Below are 18,814 nucleotides of genomic sequence, written 5' to 3'. Positions count from 1 at the left end.
CGAGGCGGTCTCCCATCCAAACACTAAACAGGTCCATAGCTGCTAAGATTTAAAGATTGGGCATTGACTCTTTTTGTTTCAAGATAATTATATAATTAGTACAAATTTCCAAAAATATTACAGCAACTGGTATTCCGAGGCGGTCTCCCATCCAAGCACTAAACAGGTCCATACCTCCTAAGATTCAAAGATTGGGCATTTACTCTTTTTTTTTTTTTGTTGCAAGATTATTATGTAATTAGTAAAAATTGCCAAAAATATTACAGCAACTGGTATTTCCCGGCCGTCTTCCATCCAAGTACTAACCAGGCAAAACCTGCTATTATTCAGAGATCGGGCATTGACTTTTTTTTTTTTTCAAGATTATTATATAATTTGTGAAAAATTTCCAAAAATCTTAAAGCAACTGGTATTACCAGGGTGTCTCCCATCCAATTACTAACCAGGCCCATACCTGCTAAGATTCAGATATGGGGCATTGACGCTTAGTTTCCGAGCTCAGACATGATCTGGCATAGCCAGGGTGGTATGGCCATAAGCAAAGACTGCTGCAAAGAGAGAGCTATTTAAAGATCAGCCAATCTAATCGTCGGTACATTATATAAGTAGGAAAGAAAACCCTAAAGCTTAAAGCACCTGGTATTCCCAGGCGGTCTTCCATCCAAGCACTAACCAGGCCAATACCTGCTAAGATTAAGAGATCGGGCATTGACTCTTTTTTTTTTTTTTTTTTTTTTAAGATTATTATATAATTAGTAATAAATTTCCAATAATATTAGAGCACCTGGTATTCCGAGGCGGTCTCCCATCCAGACACTAAACAGGTCCATGACTGCTAAGATTCAAAGAATGGGCATTGACTCTTTTTTTTTTCAAGATTATTATATAATTTGTAAAAAATTTACAAAAATCTTAAAGCAACTGGTATTACCAGGGGTTCTCCCATCCAATTACTAACCAGGCCCAAACCTGCTTAGCTTCCGAGCTCAGACATGATCTGGCATAGACAGGGTGGTATGGCCATAAGCGAAGACTGCTGCAAAGAGAGAGCTATTTAAAGATCAGCCAATCTAATATAAGTAGGAAAGAAAACCCTAAAGCTTAAAGCACCTGGTATTCCCAGGCGGTCTCCCATCCAAGCACTAACCAGGCCAATACCTGCTAAGATTAAGAGATCGGGCATTGACTCTTTTTTTTTTTCTTTTTTTTTTTAAAGATTATTATATAATTAGTAATAAATTTCCAATAATATTAGAGCACCTGGTTTTCCGAGGCGGTCTCCCATCCAAGCACTAAACAGGTCCATACCTCCTAAGATTCAAAGATTGGGCATTTACTCTTTTTTTTTTTTTTGTTGTTGCAAGATTATTATGTAATTAGTAAAAATTACCAAAAATATTACAGCAACTGGTATTTCCCGGCCGTCTTCCATCCAAGTACTAACCAGGCAAAACCTGCTATTATTCAGAGATCGGGCATTGACTTTTTTTTTTTTTTTTCAAGATTATTATATAATTTGTGAAAAATTTCCAAAAATCTTAAAGCAACTGGTATTACCAGGGTGTCTCCCATCCAATTACTAACCAGGCCCATACATGCTAAGATTCAGATATGGGGCATTGACTCCTTTCTTTTTTTCTTGCAAGATTATTATATAATTTGTGAAAAATTTCCCAAAATCTTAAAGCAACTGGTATTACCAGGGGGTCTGCCATCCAATTACTAACCAGGCCGAAACCTGCTTAGTTTCCGAGCTCAGACATGATCTGGCATAGCCAGGGTGGAATGGCCATAAGCGAAGACTGCTGCAAAGAGAGAGCTATTTAAAGATCAGCCAATCTAATCGCCGGTACATTATACAGGACCAAACCTGCTTAGCTTCCGAGAGCAGACGAGATCAGGCATAGCCAGGTTGTTACGGTCGCAAGCGAAGGATACTGCAAAGAGAAGACTATTTAAAGATCAGCCAATCAAATCGCCCATACATTATATAAGTAGGAATGAAAATCCAAAAGCTTACAGCACCTGGTATTCCGAGGCGGTCTCCCATCCAAGCACTAACCAGGCCAATACCTGCTAAGATTAAGAGATCGGGCATTGGCTCTTTTTTTTTAAGATTATTATATAATTAGTAATAAATTTCCAATAATATTAGAGCACCTGGTATTACCAGGGGGTCTCCCATCCAAACACTACACAGGTCAATGACTGCTAAGATTCAAAGAATGGGCATTCACTCTTTTTTTTTTCAAGATTATTATATAATTTGTGAAAAATTTACAAAAATCTTAAAGCAACTGGTATTACCAGGGGGTCTCCCATCCAATTACTAACCAGGCCCAAACCTGCTTAGCTTCCGAGCTCAGACATGATCTGGCATAGACAGGGTGGTATGGCCATAAGCGAAGACTGCTGCAAAGAGAGAGCTATTTAAAGATCAGCCAATCTAATATAAGTAGGAAAGAAAACCCTAAAGCTTAAAGCACCTGGTATTCCCAGGCGGTCTCCCATCCAAGCACTAACCAGGCCAATACCTGCTAAGATTAAGAGATCGGGCATTGACTCTTTTTTTTTTTTTTTTTTTTTTTTAAAGATTATTATATAATTAGTAATAAATTTCCAATAATATTAGAGCACCTGGTTTTCCGAGGCGGTCTCCCATCCAAACACTAAACAGGTCGATAGCTGCTAAGATTCAAAGATTGGGCATTGACTCTTTTTGTTTCAAGATAATTATATAATTAGTACAAATTTCCAAAAATATTACAGCAACTGGTATTCCGAGGCGGTCTCCCATCCAAGCACTAAACAGGTCCATACCTCCTAAGATTCAAAGATTGGGCATTTACTCTTTTTTTTTTTTTTTTTTTTGTTGCAAGATTATTATGTAATTAGTAAAAATTGCCAAAAATATTACAGCAACTGGTATTTCCCGGCCGTCTTCCATCCAAGTACTAACCAGGCAAAACCTGCTATTATTCAGAGATCGGGCATTGACTTTTTTTTTTTTTTTCAAGATTATTATATAATTTGTGAAAAATTTCCAAAAATCTTAAAGCAACTGGTATTACCAGGGTGTCTCCCATCCAATTACTAACCAGGCCCATACCTGCTAAGATTCAGATATGGGGCATTGACTCCTTTCTTTTTTTCTTGCAAGATTATTATATAATTTGTGAAAAATTTCCAAAAATCTTAAAGCAACTGGTATTACCAGGGGGTCTGCCATCCAATTACTAACCAGGCCGAAACTTGCTTAGTTTCCGAGCTCAGACATGATCTGGCATAGCCAGGGTGGAATGGCCATAAGCGAAGACTGCTGCAAAGAGAGAGCTATTTAAAGATCAGCCAATCTAATCGCCGGTACATTATACAGGACCAAACCTGCTTAGCTTCCGAGAGCAGACGAGATCAGGCATAGCCAGGTTGTTACGGTCGCAAGCGAAGGATACTGCAAAGAGAAGACTATTTAAAGATCAGCCAATCAAATCGCCCATACATTATATAAGTAGGAATGAAAATCCAAAAGCTTACAGCACCTGGTATTCCGAGGCGGTCTCCCATCCAAGCACTAACCAGGCCAATACCTGCTAAGATTAAGAGATCGGGCATTGGCTCTTTTTTTTTAAGATTATTATATAATTAGTAATACATTTCCAATAATATTAGAGCACCTGGTATTACCAGGGGGTCTCCCATCCAAACACTACACAGGTCAATGACTGCTAAGATTCAAAGAATGGGCATTCACTCTTTTTTTTTTCAAGATTATTATATAATTTGTGAAAAATTTACAAAAATCTTAAAGCAACTGGTATTACCAGGGGGTCTCCCATCCAATTACTAACCAGGCCCAAACCTGCTTAGCTTCCGAGCTCAGACATGATCTGGCATAGCCAGGGTGGTATGGCCATAAGCGAAGACTGCTGCAAAGAGAGAGCTATTTAAAGATCAGTCAATCTAATCGCCGGTACATTATATAAGTAGGAAAGAAAACCCTAAAGCTTAAAGCACCTGTTATTCCCATGCGGTCTCCCATCCAAGCACTAACCAGGCCAATACCTGCTAAGATTAAGAGATCGGGCATTGACTCTTTTTTTTTTTTTTTTTTTTTTTTAAGATTATTATATAATTAGTAATAAATTTCCAATAATATTAGAGCACCTGGTATTCCGAGGCGGTCTCCCATCCAGACACTAAACAGGTCCATGACTGCTAAGATTCAAAGAATGAGCATTGACTCTTTTTTTTTTCAAGATTATTATATAATTTGTGAAAAATTTACAAAAATCTTAGAGCAACTGGTATTACCAGGGGGTCTCCCATCCAATTACTAACCAGGCCCAAACCTGCTTAGCTTCCGAGCTCAGACATGATCTGGCATAGCCAGGGTGGTATGGCCATAAGCAAAGACTGCTGCAAAGAGAGAGCTATTTAAAGATCAGCCAATCTAATCGCCGGTACATTATATAAGTAGGAAAGAAAACCCTAAAGCTTAAAGCACCTGGTATTCCCAGGCGGTCTCCCATCCAAGCACTAACCAGGCCAATACCTGCTAAGATTAAGAGATCGGGCATTGACTCTTTTTTTTTTTTTTTTTTTTTTTTTTTTTTAAAGATTATTATATAATTAGTAATGAATTTCCAATAATATTAGAGCACCTGGTTTTCCGAGGCGGTCTCCCATCCAAACACTAAACAGGTCCATAGCTGCTAAGATTCAAAGATTGGGCATTGACTCTTTTTGTTTCAAGATAATTATATAATTAGTACAAATTTCCAAAAATATTACAGCAACTGGTATTCCGAGGCGGTCTCCCATCCAAGCACTAAACAGGTCCATACCTTCTAAGATTCAAAGATTGGGCATTTACTCTTTTTTTTGCAAGATTATTATATAATTTGTGAAAAATTTCCAAAAATCTTAAAGCAACTGGTATTACCAGGGTGTCTCCCATCCAATTACTAACCAGGCCCATACCTGCTAAGATTCAGATATGGGGCATTGACTCCTTTCTTTTTTTCTTGCAAGATTATTATATAATTTGTGAAAATTTTCCAAAAATCTTAAAGCAACTGGTATTACCAGGGGGTCTGCCATCCAATTACTAACCAGGCCGAAACCTGCTTAGTTTCCGAGCTCAGACATGATCTGGCATAGCCAGGGTGGAATGGCCATAAGCGAAGACTGCTGCAAAGAGAGAGCTATTTAAAGATCAGCCAATCTAATCGCCGGTACATTATACAGGACCAAACCTGCTTAGCTTCCGAGAGCAGACGAGATCAGGCATAGCCAGGTTGTTACGGTCGCAAGCGAAGGATACTGCAAAGAGAAGACTATTTAAAGATCAGCCAATCAAATCGCCCATACATTATATAAGTAGGAATGAAAATCCAAAAGCTTACAGCACCTGGTATTCCGAGGCGGTCTCCCATCCAAGCACTAACCAGGCCAATACCTGCTAAGATTAAGAGATCGGGCATTGGCTCTTTTTTTTAAGATTATTATATAATTAGTAATAAATTTCCAATAATATTAGAGCACCTGGTATTCCGAGGCGGTCTCCCATCCAGACACTAAACAGGTCCATGACTGCTAAGATTCAAAGAATGGGCATTCACTCTTTTTTTTTCAAGATTATTATATAATTTGTGAAAAATTTACAAAAATCTTAGAGCAACTGGTATTACCAGGGGGTCTCCCATCCAATTACTAACCAGGCCCAAACCTGCTTAGCTTCCGAGCTCAGACATGATCTGGCATAGCCAGGGTGGTATGGCCATAAGCAAAGACTGCTGCAAAGAGAGAGCTATTTAAAGATCAGCCAATCTAATCGTCGGTACATTATATAAGTAGGAAAGAAAACCCTAAAGCTTAAAGCACCTGGTATTCCCAGGCGGTCTTCCATCCAAGCACTAACCAGGCCAATACCTGCTAAGATTAAGAGATCGGGCATTGACTCTTTTTTTTTTTTTTTTTTTTTTTTTTTTAAAGATTATTATATAATTAGTAATGAATTTCCAATAATATTAGAGCACCTGGTTTTCCGAGGCGGTCTCCCATCCAAACACTAAACAGGTCCATAGCTGCTAAGATTCAAAGATTGGGCATTGACTCTTTTTGTTTCAAGATAATTATATAATTAGTACAAATTTCCAAAAATATTACAGCAACTGGTATTCCGAGGCGGTCTCCCATCCAAGCACTAAACAGGTCCATACCTTCTAAGATTCAAAGATTGGGCATTTACTCTTTTTTTTTTTTTTTTTGCAAGATTATTATATAATTTGTGAAAAATTTCCAAAAATCTTAAAGCAACTGGTATTACCAGGGTGTCTCCCATCCAATTACTAACCAGGCCCATACCTGCTAAGATTCAGATATGGGGCATTGACTCCTTTCTTTTTTTTCTTGCAAGATTATTATATAATTTGTGAAAAATTTCCAAAAATCTTAAAGCAACTGGTATTACCAGGGGGTCTGCCATCCAATTACTAACCAGGCCGAAACCTGCTTAGTTTCCGAGCTCAGACATGATCTGGCATAGCCAGGGTGGAATGGCCATAAGCGAAGACTGCTGCAAAGAGAGAGCTATTTAAAGATCAGCCAATCTAATCGCCGGTACATTATACAGGACCAAACCTGCTTAGCTTCCGAGAGCAGACGAGATCAGGCATAGCCAGGTTGTTACGGTCGCAAGCGAAGGATACTGCAAAGAGAAGACTATTTAAAGATCAGCCAATCAAATCGCCCATACATTATATAAGTAGGAATGAAAATCCAAAAGCTTACAGCACCTGGTATTCCGAGGCGGTCTCCCATCCAAGCACTAACCAGGCCAATACCTGCTAAGATTAAGAGATCGGGCATTGGCTCTTTTTTTTAAAGATTATTATATAATTAGTAATACATTTCCAATAATATTAGAGCACCTGGTATTACCAGGGGGTCTCCCATCCAAACACTACACAGGTCAATGACTGCTAAGATTCAAAGAATGGGCATTCACTCTTTTTTTTTTCAAGATTATTATATAATTTGTGAAAAATTTACAAAAATCTTAAAGCAACTGGTATTACCAGGGGGTCTCCCATCCAATTACTAACCAGGCCCAAACCTGCTTAGCTTCCGAGCTCAGACATGATCTGGCATAGCCAGGGTGGTATGGCCATAAGCGAAGACTGCTGCAAAGAGAGAGCTATTTAAAGATCAGTCAATCTAATCGCCGGTACATTATATAAGTAGGAAAGAAAACCCTAAAGCTTAAAGCACCTGTTATTCCCAGGCGGTCTCCCATCCAAGCACTAACCAGGCCAATACCTGCTAAGATTAAGAGATCGGGCATTGACTCTTTTTTTTTTTTTTTTTTTTTTTTTAAGATTATTATATAATTAGTAATAAATTTCCAATAATATTAGAGCACCTGGTATTCCGAGGCGGTCTCCCATCCAGACACTAAACAGGTCCATGACTGCTAAGATTCAAAGAATGGGCATTGACTCTTTTTTTTTTCAAGATTATTATATAATTTGTGAAAAATTTACAAAAATCTTAGAGCAACTGGTATTACCAGGAGGTCTCCCATCCAATTACTAACCAGGCCCAAACCTGCTTAGCTTCCGAGCTCAGACATGATCTGGCATAGCCAGGGTGGTATGGCCATAAGCAAAGACTGCTGCAAAGAGAGAGCTATTTAAAGATCAGCCAATCTAATCGCCGGTACATTATATAAGTAGGAAAGAAAACCCTAAAGCTTAAAGCACCTGGTATTCCCAGGCGGTCTCCCATCCAAGCACTAACCAGGCCAATACCTGCTAAGATTAAGAGATCGGGCATTGACTCTTTTTTTTTTTTTTTTTTTTTTTTTTTTTAAAAGATTATTATATAATTAGTAATGAATTTCCAATAATATTAGAGCACCTGGTTTTCCGAGGCGGTCTCCCATCCAAACACTAAACAGGTCCATAGCTGCTAAGATTCAAAGATTGGGCATTGACTCTTTTTGTTTCAAGATAATTATATAATTAGTACAAATTTCCAAAAATATTACAGCAACTGGTATTCCGAGGCGGTCTCCCATCCAAGCACTAAACAGGTCCATACCTTCTAAGATTCAAAGATTGGGCATTTACTCTTTTTTTTTTGCAAGATTATTATATAATTTGTGAAAAATTTCCAAAAATCTTAAAGCAACTGGTATTACCAGGGTGTCTCCCATCCAATTACTAACCAGGCCCATACCTGCTAAGATTCAGATATGGGGCATTGACTCCTTTCTTTTTTTCTTGCAAGATTATTATATAATTTGTGAAAAATTTCCAAAAATCTTAAAGCAACTGGTATTACCAGGGGGTCTGCCATCCAATTACTAACCAGGCCGAAACCTGCTTAGTTTCCGAGCTCAGACATGATCTGGCATAGCCAGGGTGGAATGGCCATAAGCGAAGACTGCTGCAAAGAGAGAGCTATTTAAAGATCAGCCAATCTAATCGCCGGTACATTATACAGGACCAAACCTGCTTAGCTTCCGAGAGCAGACGAGATCAGGCATAGCCAGGTTGTTACGGTCGCAAGCGAAGGATACTGCAAAGAGAAGACTATTTAAAGATCAGCCAATCAAATCGCCCATACATTATATAAGTAGGAATGAAAATCCAAAAGCTTACAGCACCTGGTATTCCGAGGCGGTCTCCCATCCAAGCACTAACCAGGCCAATACCTGCTAAGATTAAGAGATCGGGCATTGGCTCTTTTTTTTAAGATTATTATATAATTAGTAATAAATTTCCAATAATATTAGAGCACCTGGTATTCCGAGGCGGTCTCCCATCCAGACACTAAACAGGTCCATGACTGCTAAGATTCAAAGAATGGGCATTCACTCTTTTTTTTTTCAAGATTATTATATAATTTGTGAAAAATTTACAAAAATCTTAGAGCAACTGGTATTACCAGGAGGTCTCCCATCCAATTACTAACCAGGCCCAAACCTGCTTAGCTTCCGAGCTCAGACATGATCTGGCATAGCCAGGGTGGTATGGCCATAAGCAAAGACTGCTGCAAAGAGAGAGCTATTTAAAGATCAGCCAATCTAATCGCCGGTACATTATATAAGTAGGAAAGAAAACCCTAAAGCTTAAAGCACCTGGTATTCCCAGGCGGTCTCCCATCCAAGCACTAACCAGGCCAATACCTGCTAAGATTAAGAGATCGGGCATTGACTCTTTTTTTTTTTTTTTTTTTTTAAAAGATTATTATATAATTAGTAATGAATTTCCAATAATATTAGAGCACCTGGTTTTCCGAGGCGGTCTCCCATCCAAACACTAAACAGGTCCATAGCTGCTAAGATTCAAAGATTGGGCATTGACTCTTTTTGTTTCAAGATAATTATATAATTAGTACAAATTTCCAAAAATATTACAGCAACTGGTATTCCGAGGCGGTCTCCCATCCAAGCACTAAACAGGTCCATACCTTCTAAGATTCAAAGATTGGGCATTTACTCTTTTTTTTTTGCAAGATTATTATATAATTTGTGAAAAATTTCCAAAAATCTTAAAGCAACTGGTATTACCAGGGTGTCTCCCATCCAATTACTAACCAGGCCCATACCTGCTAAGATTCAGATATGGGGCATTGACTCCTTTCTTTTTTTCTTGCAAGATTATTATATAATTTGTGAAAAATTTCCAAAAATCTTAAAGCAACTGGTATTACCAGGGGGTCTGCCATCCAATTACTAACCAGGCCGAAACCTGCTTAGTTTCCGAGCTCAGACATGATCTGGCATAGCCAGGGTGGAATGGCCATAAGCGAAGACTGCTGCAAAGAGAGAGCTATTTAAAGATCAGCCAATCTAATCGCCGGTACATTATACAGGACCAAACCTGCTTAGCTTCCGAGAGCAGACGAGATCAGGCATAGCCAGGTTGTTACGGTCGCAAGCGAAGGATACTGCAAAGAGAAGACTATTTAAAGATCAGCCAATCAAATCGCCCATACATTATATAAGTAGGAATGAAAATCCAAAAGCTTACAGCACCTGGTATTCCGAGGCGGTCTCCCATCCAAGCACTAACCAGGCCAATACCTGCTAAGATTAAGAGATCGGGCATTGGCTCTTTTTTTTAAGATTATTATATAATTAGTAATAAATTTCCAATAATATTAGAGCACCTGGTATTCCGAGGCGGTCTCCCATCCAGACACTAAACAGGTCCATGACTGCTAAGATTCAAAGAATGGGCATTCACTCTTTTTTTTTTCAAGATTATTATATAATTTGTGAAAAATTTACAAAAATCTTAGAGCAACTGGTATTACCAGGGGGTCTCCCATCCAATTATTAACCAGGCCCAAACCTGCTTAGCTTCCGAGCTCAGACATGATCTGGCATAGCCAGGGTGGTATGGCCATAAGCAAAGACTGCTGCAAAGAGAGAGCTATTTAAAGATCAGCCAATCTAATCGCCGGTACATTATATAAGTAGGAAAGAAAACCCTAAAGCTTAAAGCACCTGGTATTCCCAGGCGGTCTCCCATCCAAGCACTAACCAGGCCAATACCTGCTAAGATTAAGAGATCGGGCATTGACTCTTTTTTTTTTTTTTTTTTTTTTTTTTTAAAGATTATTATATAATTAGTAATGAATTTCCAATAATATTAGAGCACCTGGTTTTCCGAGGCGGTCTCCCATCCAAACACTAAACAGGTCCATAGCTGCTAAGATTCAAAGATTGGGCATTGACTCTTTTTGTTTCAAGATAATTATATAATTAGTACAAATTTCCAAAAATATTACAGCAACTGGTATTCCGAGGCGGTCTCCCATCCAAGCACTAAACAGGTCCATACCTTCTAAGATTCAAAGATTGGGCATTTACTCTTTTTTTTTTGCAAGATTATTATATAATTTGTGAAAAATTTCCAAAAATCTTAAAGCAACTGGTATTACCAGGGTGTCTCCCATCCAATTACTAACCAGGCCCATACCTGCTAAGATTCAGATATGGGGCATTGACTCCTTTCTTTTTTTCTTGCAAGATTATTATATAATTTGTGAAAAATTTCCAAAAATCTTAAAGCAACTGGTATTACCAGGGGGTCTGCCATCCAATTACTAACCAGGCCGAAACCTGCTTAGTTTCCGAGCTCAGACATGATCTGGCATAGCCAGGGTGGAATGGCCATAAGCGAAGACTGCTGCAAAGAGAGAGCTATTTAAAGATCAGCCAATCTAATCGCCGGTACATTATACAGGACCAAACCTGCTTAGCTTCCGAGAGCAGACGAGATCAGGCATAGCCAGGTTGTTACGGTCGCAAGCGAAGGATACTGCAAAGAGAAGACTATTTAAAGATCAGCCAATCAAATCGCCCATACATTATATAAGTAGGAATGAAAATCCAAAAGCTTACAGCACCTGGTATTCCGAGGCGGTCTCCCATCCAAGCACTAACCAGGCCAATACCTGCTAAGATTAAGAGATCGGGCATTGGCTCTTTTTTTTAAGATTATTATATAATTAGTAATAAATTTCCAATAATATTAGAGCACCTGGTATTCCGAGGCGGTCTCCCATCCAGACACTAAACAGGTCCATGACTGCTAAGATTCAAAGAATGGGCATTCACTCTTTTTTTTTTCAAGATTATTATATAATTTGTGAAAAATTTACAAAAATCTTAGAGCAACTGGTATTACCAGGGGGTCTCCCATCCAATTACTAACCAGGCCCAAACCTGCTTAGCTTCCGAGCTCAGACATGATCTGGCATAGCCAGGGTGGTATGGCCATAAGCAAAGACTGCTGCAAAGAGAGAGCTATTTAAAGATCAGCCAATCTAATCGCCGGTACATTATATAAGTAGGAAAGAAAACCCTAAAGCTTAAAGCACCTGGTATTCCCAGGCGGTCTCCCATCCAAGCACTAACCAGGCCAATACCTGCTAAGATTAAGAGATCGGGCATTGACTCTTTTTTTTTTTTTTTTTTTTTTTTTTTTAAAGATTATTATATAATTAGTAATGAATTTCCAATAATATTAGAGCACCTGGTTTTCCGAGGCGGTCTCCCATCCAAACACTAAACAGGTCCATAGCTGCTAAGATTCAAAGATTGGGCATTGACTCTTTTTGTTTCAAGATAATTATATAATTAGTACAAATTTCCAAAAATATTACAGCAACTGGTATTCCGAGGCGGTCTCCCATCCAAGCACTAAACAGGTCCATACCTTCTAAGATTCAAAGATTGGGCATTTACTCTTTTTTTTTTTTTTTTGCAAGATTATTATATAATTTGTGAAAAATTTCCAAAAATCTTAAAGCAACTGGTATTACCAGGGTGTCTCCCATCCAATTACTAACCAGGCCCATACCTGCTAAGATTCAGATATGGGGCATTTACTCCTTTCTTTTTTTCTTGCAAGATTATTATATAATTTGTGAAAAATTTCCAAAAATCTTAAAGCAACTGGTATTACCAGGGGGTGTGCCATCCAATTACTAACCAGGCCGAAACCTGCTTAGTTTCCGAGCTCAGACATGATCTGGCATAGCCAGGGTGGAATGGCCATAAGCGAAGACTGCTGCAAAGAGAGAGCTATTTAAAGATCAGCCAATCTAATCGCCGGTACATTATACAGGACCAAACCTGCTTAGCTTCCGAGAGCAGACGAGATCAGGCATAGCCAGGTTGTTACGGTCGCAAGCGAAGGATACTGCAAAGAGAAGACTATTTAAAGATCAGCCAATCAAATCGCCCATACATTATATAAGTAGGAATGAAAATCCAAAAGCTTACAGCACCTGGTATTCCGAGGCGGTCTCCCATCCAAGCACTAACCAGGCCAATACCTGCTAAGATTAAGAGATCGGGCATTGGCTCTTTTTTTTTAAGATTATTATATAATTAGTAATAAATTTCCAATAATATTAGAGCACCTGGTATTACCAGGGGGTCTCCCATCCAAACACTACACAGGTCAATGACTGCTAAGATTCAAAGAATGGGCATTCACTCTTTTTTTTTTCAAGATTATTATATAATTTGTGAAAAATTTACAAAAATCTTAAATCAACTGGTATTACCAGGGGGTCTCCCATCCAATTACTAACCAGGCCCAAACGTGCTTAGCTTCCGAGCTCAGACATGATCTGGCATAGCCAGGGTGGTATGGCCATAAGCGAAGACTGCTGCAAAGAGAGAGCTATTTAAAGATCAGTCAATCTAATCGCCGGTACATTATATAAGTAGGAAAGAAAACCCTAAAGCTTAAAGCACCTGGTATTCCCAGGCGGTCTCCCATCCAAGCACTAACCAGGCCAATACCTGCTAAGATTAAGAGATCGGGCATTGACTCTTTTTTTTTTTTTTTTTTTTTTAAAGATTATTATATAATTAGTAATGAATTTCCAATAATATTAGAGCACCTGGTTTTCCGAGGCGGTCTCCCATCCAAACACTAAACAGGTCCATAGCTGCTAAGATTTAAAGATTGGGCATTGACTCTTTTTGTTTCAAGATAATTATATAATTAGTACAAATTTCCAAAAATATTACAGCAACTGGTATTCCGAGGCGGTCTCCCATCCAAGCACTAAACAGGTCCATACCTCCTAAGATTCAAAGATTGGGCATTTACTCTTTTTTTTTTTTTGTTGCAAGATTATTATGTAATTAGTAAAAATTGCCAAAAATATTACAGCAACTGGTATTTCCCGGCCGTCTTCCATCCAAGTACTAACCAGGCAAAACCTGCTATTATTCAGAGATCGGGCATTGACTTTTTTTTTTTTTCAAGATTATTATATAATTTGTGAAAAATTTCCAAAAATCTTAAAGCAACTGGTATTACCAGGGTGTCTCCCATCCAATTACTAACCAGGCCCATACCTGCTAAGATTCAGATATGGGGCATTGACGCTTAGTTTCCGAGCTCAGACATGATCTGGCATAGCCAGGGTGGTATGGCCATAAGCAAAGACTGCTGCAAAGAGAGAGCTATTTAAAGATCAGCCAATCTAATCGTCGGTACATTATATAAGTAGGAAAGAAAACCCTAAAGCTTAAAGCACCTGGTATTCCCAGGCGGTCTTCCATCCAAGCACTAACCAGGCCAATACCTGCTAAGATTAAGAGATCGGGCATTGACTCTTTTTTTTTTTTTTTTTTTTTTAAGATTATTATATAATTAGTAATAAATTTCCAATAATATTAGAGCACCTGGTATTCCGAGGCGGTCTCCCATCCAGACACTAAACAGGTCCATGACTGCTAAGATTCAAAGAATGGGCATTGACTCTTTTTTTTTTCAAGATTATTATATAATTTGTAAAAAATTTACAAAAATCTTAAAGCAACTGGTATTACCAGGGGTTCTCCCATCCAATTACTAACCAGGCCCAAACCTGCTTAGCTTCCGAGCTCAGACATGATCTGGCATAGACAGGGTGGTATGGCCATAAGCGAAGACTGCTGCAAAGAGAGAGCTATTTAAAGATCAGCCAATCTAATATAAGTAGGAAAGAAAACCCTAAAGCTTAAAGCACCTGGTATTCCCAGGCGGTCTCCCATCCAAGCACTAACCAGGCCAATACCTGCTAAGATTAAGAGATCGGGCATTGACTCTTTTTTTTTTTCTTTTTTTTTTTAAAGATTATTATATAATTAGTAATAAATTTCCAATAATATTAGAGCACCTGGTTTTCCGAGGCGGTCTCCCATCCAAGCACTAAACAGGTCCATACCTCCTAAGATTCAAAGATTGGGCATTTACTCTTTTTTTTTTTTTTGTTGTTGCAAGATTATTATGTAATTAGTAAAAATTACCAAAAATATTACAGCAACTGGTATTTCCCGGCCGTCTTCCATCCAAGTACTAACCAGGCAAAACCTGCTATTATTCAGAGATCGGGCATTGACTTTTTTTTTTTTTTTTCAAGATTATTATATAATTTGTGAAAAATTTCCAAAAATCTTAAAGCAACTGGTATTACCAGGGTGTCTCCCATCCAATTACTAACCAGGCCCATACATGCTAAGATTCAGATATGGGGCATTGACTCCTTTCTTTTTTTCTTGCAAGATTATTATATAATTTGTGAAAAATTTCCCAAAATCTTAAAGCAACTGGTATTACCAGGGGGTCTGCCATCCAATTACTAACCAGGCCGAAACCTGCTTAGTTTCCGAGCTCAGACATGATCTGGCATAGCCAGGGTGGAATGGCCATAAGCGAAGACTGCTGCAAAGAGAGAGCTATTTAAAGATCAGCCAATCTAATCGCCGGTACATTATACAGGACCAAACCTGCTTAGCTTCCGAGAGCAGACGAGATCAGGCATAGCCAGGTTGTTACGGTCGCAAGCGAAGGATACTGCAAAGAGAAGACTATTTAAAGATCAGCCAATCAAATCGCCCATACATTATATAAGTAGGAATGAAAATCCAAAAGCTTACAGCACCTGGTATTCCGAGGCGGTCTCCCATCCAAGCACTAACCAGGCCAATACCTGCTAAGATTAAGAGATCGGGCATTGGCTCTTTTTTTTTAAGATTATTATATAATTAGTAATAAATTTCCAATAATATTAGAGCACCTGGTATTACCAGGGGGTCTCCCATCCAAACACTACACAGGTCAATGACTGCTAAGATTCAAAGAATGGGCATTCACTCTTTTTTTTTTCAAGATTATTATATAATTTGTGAAAAATTTACAAAAATCTTAAAGCAACTGGTATTACCAGGGGGTCTCCCATCCAATTACTAACCAGGCCCAAACCTGCTTAGCTTCCGAGCTCAGACATGATCTGGCATAGACAGGGTGGTATGGCCATAAGCGAAGACTGCTGCAAAGAGAGAGCTATTTAAAGATCAGCCAATCTAATATAAGTAGGAAAGAAAACCCTAAAGCTTAAAGCACCTGGTATTCCCAGGCGGTCTCCCATCCAAGCACTAACCAGGCCAATACCTGCTAAGATTAAGAGATCGGGCATTGACTCTTTTTTTTTTCAAGATTATTATATAATTTGTGAAAAATTTACAAAAATCTTAGAGCAACTGGTATTACCAGGGGGTCTCCCATCCAATTACTAACCAGGCCCAAACCTGCTTAGCTTCCGAGCTCAGACATGATCTGGCATAGCCAGGGTGGTATGGCCATAAGCGAAGACTGCTGCAAAGAGAGAGCTATTTAAAGATCAGCCAATCTAATCGCCGGTACATTATATAAGTAGGAAAGAAAACCCTAAAGCTTAAAGCACCTGGTATTCCCAGGCGGTCTCCCATCCAAGCACTAACCAGGCCAATACCTGCTAAGATTAAGAGATCGGGCATTGACTTTTTTTTTTTTTTTTTTTTTTTTTTAAAGATTATTATATAATTAGTAATGAATTTCCAATAATATTAGAGCACCTGGTTTTCCGAGGCGGTCTCCCATCCAAACACTAAACAGGTCGATAGCTGCTAAGATTCAAAGATTGGGCATTGACTCTTTTTGTTTCAAGATAATTATATAATTAGTACAAATTTCCAAAAATATTACAGCAACTGGTATTCCGAGGCGGTCTCCCATCCAAGCACTAAACAGGTCCATACCTCCTAAGATTCAAAGATTGGGCATTTACTCTTTTTTTTTTTTTTTTTTTTGTTGCAAGATTATTATGTAATTAGTAAAAATTGCCAAAAATATTACAGCAACTGGTATTTCCCGGCCGTCTTCCATCCAAGTACTAACCAGGCAAAACCTGCTATTATTCAGAGATCGGGCATTGACTTTTTTTTTTTTTTTCAAGATTATTATATAATTTGTGAAAAATTTCCAAAAATCTTAAAGCAACTGGTATTACCAGGGTGTCTCCCATCCAATTACTAACCAGGCCCATACCTGCTAAGATTCAGATATGGGGCATTGACTCCTTTCTTTTTTTCTTGCAAGATTATTATATAATTTGTGAAAAATTTCCAAAAATCTTAAAGCAACTGGTATTACCAGGGGGTCTGCCATCCAATTACTAACCAGGCCGAAACTTGCTTAGTTTCCGAGCTCAGACATGATCTGGCATAGCCAGGGTGGAATGGCCATAAGCGAAGACTGCTGCAAAGAGAGAGCTATTTAAAGATCAGCCAATCTAATCGCCGGTACATTATACAGGACCAAACCTGCTTAGCTTCCGAGAGCAGACGAGATCAGGCATAGCCAGGTTGTTACGGTCGCAAGCGAAGGATACTGCAAAGAGAAGACTATTTAAAGATCAGCCAATCAAATCGCCCATACATTATATAAGTAGGAATGAAAATCCAAAAGCTTACAGCACCTGGTATTCCGAGGCGGTCTCCCATCCAAGCACTAACCAGGCCAATACCTGCTAAGATTAAGAGATCGGGCATTGGCTCTTTTTTTTTAAGATTATTATATAATTAGTAATACATTTCCAATAATATTAGAGCACCTGGTATTACCAGGGGGTCTCCCATCCAAACACTACACAGGTCAATGACTGCTAAGATTCAAAGAATGGGCATTCACTCTTTTTTTTTTCAAGATTATTATATAATTTGTGAAAAATTTACAAAAATCTTAAAGCAACTGGTATTACCAGGGGGTCTCCCATCCAATTACTAACCAGGCCCAAACCTGCTTAGCTTCCGAGCTCAGACATGATCTGGCATAGCCAGGGTGGTATGGCCATAAGCGAAGACTGCTGCAAAGAGAGAGCTATTTAAAGATCAGTCAATCTAATCGCCGGTACATTATATAAGTAGGAAAGAAAACCCTAAAGCTTAAAGCACCTGTTATTCCCAGGCGGTCTCCCATCCAAGCACTAACCAGGCCAATACCTGCTAAGATTAAGAGATCGGGCATTGACTCTTTTTTTTTTTTTTTTTTTTTTTTAAGATTATTATATAATTAGTAATAAATTTCCAATAATATTAGAGCACCTGGTATTCCGAGGCGGTCTCCCATCCAGACACTAAACAGGTCCATGACTGCTAAGATTCAAAGAATGAGCATTGACTCTTTTTTTTTTCAAGATTATTATATAATTTGTGAAAAATTTACAAAAATCTTAGAGCAACTGGTATTACCAGGGGGTCTCCCATCCAATTACTAACCAGGCCCAAACCTGCTTAGCTTCCGAGCTCAGACATGATCTGGCATAGCCAGGGTGGTATGGCCATAAGCAAAGACTGCTGCAAAGAGAGAGCTATTTAAAGATCAGCCAATCTAATCGCCGGTACATTATATAAGTAGGAAAGAAAACCCTAAAGCTTAAAGCACCTGGTATTCCCAGGCGGTCTCCCATCCAAGCACTAACCAGGCCAATACCTGCTAAGATTAAGAGATCGGGCATTGACTCTTTTTTTTTTTTTTTTTTTTTTTTTTTTTAAAGATTATTATATAATTAGTAATGAATTTCCAATAATATTAGAGCACCTGGTTTTCCGAGGCGGTCTCCCATCCAAACACTAAACAGGTCCATAGCTGCTAAGATTCAAAGATTGGGCATTGACTCTTTTTGTTTCAAGATAATTATATAATTAGTACAAATTTCCAAAAATATTACAGCAACTGGTATTCCGAGGCGGTCTCCCATCCAAGCACTAAACAGGTCCATACCTTCTAAGATTCAAAGATTGGGCATTTACTCTTTTTTTTGCAAGATTATTATATAATTTGTGAAAAATTTCCAAAAATCTTAAAGCAACTGGTATTACCAGGGTGTCTCCCATCCAATTACTAACCAGGCCCATACCTGCTAAGATTCAGATATGGGGCATTGACTCCTTTCTTTTTTTCTTGCAAGA

The 18,814-nt window shown here is 38.6% G+C and overlaps 15 pseudogenes; all 15 read right to left on the bottom strand.

Moving 5' to 3' along the window:
- Window positions 1-909: 909 nt before the first annotated feature.
- LOC127964258 (uncharacterized) lies at window positions 910-1,028 on the bottom strand (annotated as a pseudogene).
- Window positions 1,029-2,285: 1,257 nt separating this feature from the next.
- Window positions 2,286-2,404, bottom strand: LOC127961185 (uncharacterized; annotated as a pseudogene).
- A 1,395-nt stretch (window positions 2,405-3,799) lies between these two features.
- Window positions 3,800-3,918, bottom strand: LOC127957367 (uncharacterized; annotated as a pseudogene).
- A 371-nt stretch (window positions 3,919-4,289) lies between these two features.
- Window positions 4,290-4,408, bottom strand: LOC127959337 (uncharacterized; annotated as a pseudogene).
- A 1,260-nt stretch (window positions 4,409-5,668) lies between these two features.
- LOC127959330 (uncharacterized) lies at window positions 5,669-5,787 on the bottom strand (annotated as a pseudogene).
- A 1,270-nt stretch (window positions 5,788-7,057) lies between these two features.
- On the bottom strand, window positions 7,058-7,176 carry LOC127957363 (uncharacterized; annotated as a pseudogene).
- Window positions 7,177-7,548: 372 nt separating this feature from the next.
- LOC127958235 (uncharacterized) lies at window positions 7,549-7,667 on the bottom strand (annotated as a pseudogene).
- A 1,263-nt stretch (window positions 7,668-8,930) lies between these two features.
- Window positions 8,931-9,049, bottom strand: LOC127958232 (uncharacterized; annotated as a pseudogene).
- Window positions 9,050-10,304: 1,255 nt separating this feature from the next.
- On the bottom strand, window positions 10,305-10,423 carry LOC127963093 (uncharacterized; annotated as a pseudogene).
- Window positions 10,424-11,683: 1,260 nt separating this feature from the next.
- On the bottom strand, window positions 11,684-11,802 carry LOC127959329 (uncharacterized; annotated as a pseudogene).
- Window positions 11,803-14,352: 2,550 nt separating this feature from the next.
- LOC127964250 (uncharacterized) lies at window positions 14,353-14,471 on the bottom strand (annotated as a pseudogene).
- A 1,257-nt stretch (window positions 14,472-15,728) lies between these two features.
- LOC127961181 (uncharacterized) lies at window positions 15,729-15,847 on the bottom strand (annotated as a pseudogene).
- Window positions 15,848-16,054: 207 nt separating this feature from the next.
- LOC127959324 (uncharacterized) lies at window positions 16,055-16,173 on the bottom strand (annotated as a pseudogene).
- A 1,409-nt stretch (window positions 16,174-17,582) lies between these two features.
- LOC127957360 (uncharacterized) lies at window positions 17,583-17,701 on the bottom strand (annotated as a pseudogene).
- A 371-nt stretch (window positions 17,702-18,072) lies between these two features.
- Window positions 18,073-18,191, bottom strand: LOC127959318 (uncharacterized; annotated as a pseudogene).
- Window positions 18,192-18,814: the final 623 nt, after the last annotated feature.

Source organism: Carassius gibelio, chromosome A3 (genome assembly GCF_023724105.1).
Source record: "Carassius gibelio isolate Cgi1373 ecotype wild population from Czech Republic chromosome A3, carGib1.2-hapl.c, whole genome shotgun sequence".
In the NCBI taxonomy this organism is placed as follows: Eukaryota; Metazoa; Chordata; class Actinopteri; order Cypriniformes; family Cyprinidae; genus Carassius; species Carassius gibelio.
Note: the sequence above shows the minus strand (reverse complement) of the source record. Positions and strands in the feature narration are given on the sequence as shown.